At 37.4% G+C, this 7,367-nt stretch overlaps 1 pseudogene; it reads right to left on the reverse strand.

The window, feature by feature from the left end:
- Positions 1 to 2,635: 2,635 nt before the first annotated feature.
- Positions 2,636 to 2,771, reverse strand: LOC123588651 (annotated as a pseudogene).
- Between the last annotated feature and the right edge of the window lie 4,596 nt (positions 2,772 to 7,367).

Raw genomic sequence — 7,367 nt, forward strand, 5'->3', positions numbered from 1 at the left:
GACTAATTTTATTATAGTAGTTTAGTGATTCTCTAATCTTCAGTATCCATAAAAATAATTTAAACACTGTTTAGAAATTTAGAACCTTGTCACACTACCAGAGACTTTGATATAGTAGGGCTGAGGTGTGTATCAGTAGTCTGCATTTGTACTAAAAAGCTACAGGATAATGAATATAAAGAATACCAACCTTAGGCACATCATTGTCAAATTGCTGAAAACCAAAGACAATGATATGAAAAGAACATATTAAAAGTGCTGGGGAAAATCAACACATGACATGCAGTGGAACAATAATATGAAAGATGGTTGATTTTTAGTCAGAAACAATGAAGGCCAGAAGACAATGGAATGGTCATCTTTAACGTGCTGGAAGATGAAGGAGAAGGGGAAGGGGAAGGAGAAGGAGAAGGGGAAGGAAAAGCGGAAGGAGAAGGAGAGGAGGATTAAGAGGAAAAAGGAGAAGGAGGAGGAGGAAGGAGTGAGAGGAGGGCGAAAAGGAGGAGGAGGAGACAAAGGAGAGGAGGAGAAGAAGAGGAAGAAGGAGAGGAGGAAGAAGAAGGGGAGGAGGAAGAAGAAAACCTACTACACCAGAATCCATATCCAGCGAAAATATCCTTTAAAAATTAGCATGAAATAGACATTTGCAGATAAATGAAAGCTGAGAAAATTTGTTGGTGGAAGACCTGCACTGTAAGAATTATTATAGGAAATTCAAGTCAAAGGAAAATGATATCAGATGGAAAACTGGTTCCATGAGAAGAAATGAAAAGCCCTAGCAATTGTTAAGTATGCAATTAATATAAAAGACTAACTTTCAAACTTTGTTTTCTTAATTTCTTTAAAGGGCAAATAAACTCTTTAAAACAGAAATGACATCATTGTAAGGTGAAGTTAAAACATATGTGGGAACCAAACATAATGACATTAATACTACAAGTTACAAAAGAATAAACTGATTTGATGTTCTTACATTTGTGAAATTGGAAGTATGAAGTGTGAGCTGGTAAAATATTAATTCTAAGGATGCTTTTATAAATTAAAGATATATATTATCATTCCTAGAGTGACAAGGAAAAGTAATAATAAAAAGAAGTGTAGGGGCACTTGGGTGGCTAGTAGGTTAAGCGTCTGACTTCGGCTCAGGTCATGATCTCACAGCTCATGGGTTCGAGCCCCTCATCGGGCTCTGTGCTGACAGCTCAGAGACTGGAGCCTGCTTCGGATCCTGTGTCTCCCTCTCTCTTTCTGCCCCTGCCCCACTCATACTCTGTCTCTCTCTGTCTCAAAAATAAATAAACATTAAAAAAAAATTAAGAAAAAGAAGTGTAGCTAAAAAGCCAATAGAGGAAATAAAAAAGAATTCTAAAACTATTCAGTTAACCCCCCAATAGCAAAAAGAATAATAAAAGAGAAATAAATAGAACATAAATAATAAGATAATAGATTTAAACTCAAGCATACAAATAACTGTATTAAATGCAAATAAACTAAAACTCAAAAGGCAGAGATTGTCAGAGTGGTTATAAAAAGTAACATATGTACTTTCTATAAGTTGTAATCTAATTGTAAACATGCAATCATAGATGAAGTGTTAATACCTTCTGTTAACAGTTAATGGAGTAAATAGGCAGAAAGTCTTTTAGAATATACAGAATTTAAACACCATTAAAACCAACTCGACTTGATTGACATTAACAGATCACCACACCCAACAACTGCAGAGTAATAGTATTTTCAAGTGCACATGGAACATTCATCAAACTAGATTATATATTGATCCATAAAACTCATCTCATAAATGTCAAGAAATTGAAATCTTACAAAATATGTCTTCTGATCACAATGTGATTAAATGAAAAATCATTAACAATAAATACACAGTAAAATCTCCAAATATTTGGAAATTAAAGAATGCATATCCAAGTAATCCATAAGTTCAATAAAAAAATTATAAGGAAATTAGGAAATCTTTTGAAAATCTTTGGACCTTGTGGACACAAAAAAGCACTAACCATAAAAAAATTAGGCGGACCTTGAATATGTGAAATTAAAAAGCTTGATATCAAGTGAAGATATGGAACAACTGAAAACTTTCACACATTGATGGTGGGAATATCAAATGGTATAGCCACTTGAGAAAATAGATTATTTTTCTTTTAAAGCTAGACACACACCTAGCTCATGACTCATTACTCCCATGCCTAATTATTTATCTAAGTGGAATAAAAACATTTGTTTATGAATGACTTATATAAGTATATATATGGCTTTCCTCACAACAGCCAGAAACTGGAAATCACTCAAAAGTCTATCACTAAGACAATAGATAAACAAATCATGGTATATTCATGTAATAGGATACTCCACAGCAATAAAAGTAAACAAACTGCTGATGCCTACAATACCAGAGATGGATCTCACAGACCTTGTGTTGAGAGGAAAAGGCCAGTATAAAAAAGTACACCCTGAGTGACCCCATTTGTATGAAATTCTGGACAGACAAAACTAATCTATGGGGATTGGAAGTCAAACCAGTGATCACCTGGAGGAGTTGGGGATTGGCTGCAAAGTCAAGTCAGTTTAATATTGTTTAAATTCTGTATATCCTAAACACATGAAACTGGGGTGGAAGAAATGTTGTATATCTTGATGGGGATAAAGCCTACCTGGGTGTATATATTTGTCAAAATTTATCAAAATAAATACCTAAAATTTGTGCATTTTATTTTATGCTACACTTGATCTTAGCCAAAAGGCTGAGAAGTGATTGCACATTTTATCTTAGGAAAGCTGTATTTCAATGAAGTATCTTAATCATTTGAAAACCTTTTGGATATACAAATTCTTGGTCTCATTGGTTCTTATTGACTGATCTATTCAGTCAATGTGGCACTTACACACATACCAAACTATAGGGCTATCTCTTTCCCATGTGGGTCTTTTCTCTTCGACAATATTGTAAACACTTAGTGAAAATAGTTCTACTTCTCAGTTTCTTGTAGCCAGTCTTCCCCTCCCACCATGCTAAGTAAAATTAAAAATAAGATAAAATCAATAATTGTTTTTATATTAAGAACATAGGATTTGAGATTCAATGGGAGTTAGAATTCCAATCCTGGCACCCACAAACTATGTGGTATTGGGTAACTTATTTGTCTTCATCTATAAAAATGAGAGTAGTAATTCTTTCTTCATAAAGTTATTGTAAGGATTAACTGGAATAAAGTACATAAGCCACTCAGCACATTGTCTTGAGCTTTGCAAGTTTTTAGCAAATGGTTGTTGACAAGATTATTGTTGCTGATATGCCATTATTGTGTAGTTGTGGCATTATTATTTATATTGTTAAAGATCATACAATATTAAGACTGTAGGAGAATTTGGAATTATATAATCCAATCCATTTGTTCTTGTAATTAGAAAACTGAGGTCAGAGAGAAACAACTTACTGATTGATTCTTTTGTCTTAAAAGCACAGTATTCAAGTTTCAAAGTCTATGTTGATTTACACTATGTTGCCATTTGAGTACCTATTTGCTACATACAGATAATATTTTCCCATTAAAGCAGTAAAATACAACTCTCCGTTTACACAGAAGATGACTCTTAGATTTCCCCAGTTGTTTGTTTGGTTTTTGTTGTTGTTGTTCTCTTATCTAGATGTAAACTGATATAGGAGGGAAAAGCCTAAAAGACATAAGAAGGAAAGCCTCTTCCCATCATGTTCTGACTGCATGTATATCAGACATACATTCTCACAGAGTCACAAATATTAAGGTCAGTCTTATTCAAGGAATAAATAATTGATTACTAACTGTTCACCTTGTAAATGTGATCACAACACTCACAATACATCTGACCTATTTTGGTTCTCTTAGTTGCTCAATTCTTGCCAAAAAGTTGAATGTCTTGTCCTGAAAATGCTCAGCCTCCTGGTTCAGAGGCCACTGCAGCTCACAAGTTGAGCCTATTTCCCTCCATCACTAAGTGTGCCCAAATCACCCTGCTGAGAGGAAGTCTATATGGAAATTTGCAGATGGTGAGAGAGAGACATGAGGGAGGTGGGACCTCGAACATGAGAAAAAGAAGTTTTAAATATTGAGGCTTTAAGAATGAATGACTTAGGGTCTGTGAAAGTGGACCTCCCTTAAAAGAAACCCTTGAGACCCGTGTACCTACGCTATGCACAGGTCAGTAGTTGTATTGTCTTCACTACAGCACTCATCCTATTTTCCTCTGGAAGGTTGAGCAGCTTTTTAAAGCCCATGAACTCCGGATGTTGCTGCACTCACCGCCCCGCCCAGTTTCTTTTCCCTCGCCTTGGGGCTCCCTGGGTGTCTATGGTTAAGTGCCCTAAGAGCTGCTGATTATTGTGATTTCCTTTAACCAGCTCAACACATTCTTTACTTTTCAGTTGTTGATGTCAGTCCTAATGTGTTGGGCCAAACACATTGGAACTTGTTAAGATTCTCCAAATAGCTTCTTTGTGCTGGGGAAATCATACCACTGACAGGCCCTCCTCTCTGGCTCCCTGGAGCTTTTATGCATGTGCTATGCCCCCTACTGTCCCCATCACTCTGTCTCACAGAGGAACTGACATTTAGAGCCAGAGCTCAGATACCAACAATACATTATTTTTTTAAAACTTCATTTCTCTATGTATTTCCCCCTTAGTCCATTCAAATGCTGAACGTAATAAAGTTGCCAAAACTCTCCCTCCATTGGAGTGAAAACCATTCATTTGTCGTCTCAATTTAAGATTCCTGACTCCAAATAGAAGGATATTCTCTGTGGACGTAATGGGACATTTAGCAATTCATTCATTTTCTTCACATGCTACTTATTTAGGCGCTCAGCGGTTGGCGGCTTTGATGTGGAGTGGTGAAATTATAAAGACATTACATATCATAAAAATATAAATGAAGGAAAACACAGACCCTCTTTTATATCAGGCTAAATTGACTGCTGTCATATTAAGGGTGTTTTGTTTTATAAATTATACCCGTTTCAAGGTATTCCCTTGAGTGAGTCACTACTTTGTCTTTTATTTCCTTTTCCTTTTTTTTTTTTTTTTTAAAACAAAATAGGCTTTCCCTTTCCAATACATTGAGGTAAAGAACTATAAAGGGCTCACATATAGAAATTAATATATCTGATACCAAACTTCATCTGTAATTTGCAAAATTGGGCCAGTAAGGCAGTCAAGTCATACATGATTTGCCAATTCTAACTTATATTGTTATGTTGGACATAACAAAAGAAGTTTGGAATAAAACCAAATTCCTGAATTATATTCTTCAACATTTAGTTTCTTGAAAAAATTCCACAAGTATGACTACCTGCTTTAGTCAGTTTGGGTTACTATGACAAAATACCACAGACTTGGTGGCTTATAAACAACAGAAATTTCTTTCTCACAGTTCCAGGGGCTGAAAGTCCAAGATCAGGATGCCAGCATGGTTGAGTGAGGAGCTTCTTCTGGGTGACAGACTTCTCCTTGTATCCTCACATTGCAGCTCTGACAGCCCTCTTTTGTAAGAACATGAACCCCATTCATGAGGGCTCTACTCTCATGACCTAGTTATCTCCCCAAGACTTCACCTCCTAATATCTTCACCTTGGGAGTTCCAACAAAGGAATTTTGAAGGGATACAACCATTTCTATTACAGCACTACCTATTTAATATTTGCTCTATGAAGCCAAGATTGCTTACACGAGTAAATCCTTCGATAATCTATTCTGTGCGTGTCCTTCATAATTGCATTTAATCCTGCTCCCAGGTTTGCTTCTTGCTGAGTGAACATGGCCAGGAAGGAGGAGATGCCAACTCCAAGATGGAAGACACAGGTACCTAGACCAGTCATGCCACAGGGGCCATGTGTGGGGTTGGCCTGTACACTGGAGCAGGTGAGGGGCCTTGTTTGGTTACTGATGGAAAGACATGAGATTGACTAAGTCAAGCTGAGGGAGGAGCTGGAAGAGGACTTGGGGGTCATGAAAGCCAAAGTAAAGAAGAGAAGAATCAAAGTAAAAGATTCAGCTGAGAGACACCAGGTCAGAAGGAATGAGGGGAATAGGAATAATTCTAAGACCAGCATAAGGTAAAAGCAAAGATGGGCTTTATTGTGAATGGTCTGAGATAAAATTAGGGGCAGTATCTTCCTCACTGCCTGTTGTTTTTGAATGGTGGAAACTCTTCTTCCTTATTTTGACCCTTTTTGTCTTGAGCTGACTGTCTTCACTAGCCAAGAATAGATTTTTAGGAGTAAATACATCCTGCGATTTTATTATTTGACCTATTTTGTTCACTCTTCAAGAAAGGCTTATTCTTACTAGTATTACAATATTCAAAAGAAATACATGTTTCCCCTCTCCATTCTTTCCCTCCCTTTTGAATGGATTACTGCTTATGTTGCATTCTCATCCGAGAGTGTACCCAACTCCTCAGTTTATTGAGCCTGAAGTATCTTGGTGTCCTTCAGCCTGTACCTTGGGGTTTGCAGGTGGATCATCCTAGGGGAGTTTCTCCTGGTGACAGACTCCCAATGAACATCCTGGCTCCTGACTGCTAGCCTGAACTCTTGCCCTTGTGCCATACTGCCTTTGGCTTAGAGTGAAGGATTGTGATGGTTTAGACACGCTCACCCCTCTCACGTTGCTCCCTCCTGCCTTGTTAGAGCTTAACTGGTAACTTTGGCAATGATTTGCAAATTATAGCCTAATAAGTTCTTAATCCAGTTTTATTTTAACATCTTCATTAATTATATGGAAGAGGGAGACAACCACTCGCTAATTAAATTTTCAGATGTTGCTAAGTTGGGAGGAGTTGCAAACCTAGCCGAGAGCCAAAATGCAACATGAAGGAACCAGGAGACATTATGGGGAAGTGCAGGTAGAGGATCTGAATGAGGTTAAAACTAGAAACAAAAATGTCGAGATTATCTAGAAAGGAGATGTAGCAGCTCCAGGCTCCTGGAGTATCCTGGGGAGCCAGGCAGATAATGGACTTTGATGGAGCGAAGGCAGGAGGGTCAGGGTGTCAAGGTGACAGATTTCCATTTTTCCCCCCCAGAAAGGAGCCATGCCTCCAGTCTGATAGCTGTGTCTGATGGCTTCAGGACTGATGCTTTTGGTCACAGTGGCCTATGAAAACAATATGAGGGAGCACATTAGCAACTCAGGGGGTTGGCATCTTGCATTCCTCACAATGCCTTATACCTGGCTGGGCACATGGCAGATGATAAATATTGAATTAATTAATGTATGTGAAAATGGTTTAGGAAAAACATAAAAACACTGTGGGAAGAGGAAAGATTATTGTTTTCCTTTACAGCAACGATAATTATTATCAATCTTTGTTAAA

This window comes from Leopardus geoffroyi, chromosome D3, assembly GCF_018350155.1.
Source record: "Leopardus geoffroyi isolate Oge1 chromosome D3, O.geoffroyi_Oge1_pat1.0, whole genome shotgun sequence".
NCBI lineage: Eukaryota > Metazoa > Chordata > Mammalia > Carnivora > Felidae > Leopardus > Leopardus geoffroyi.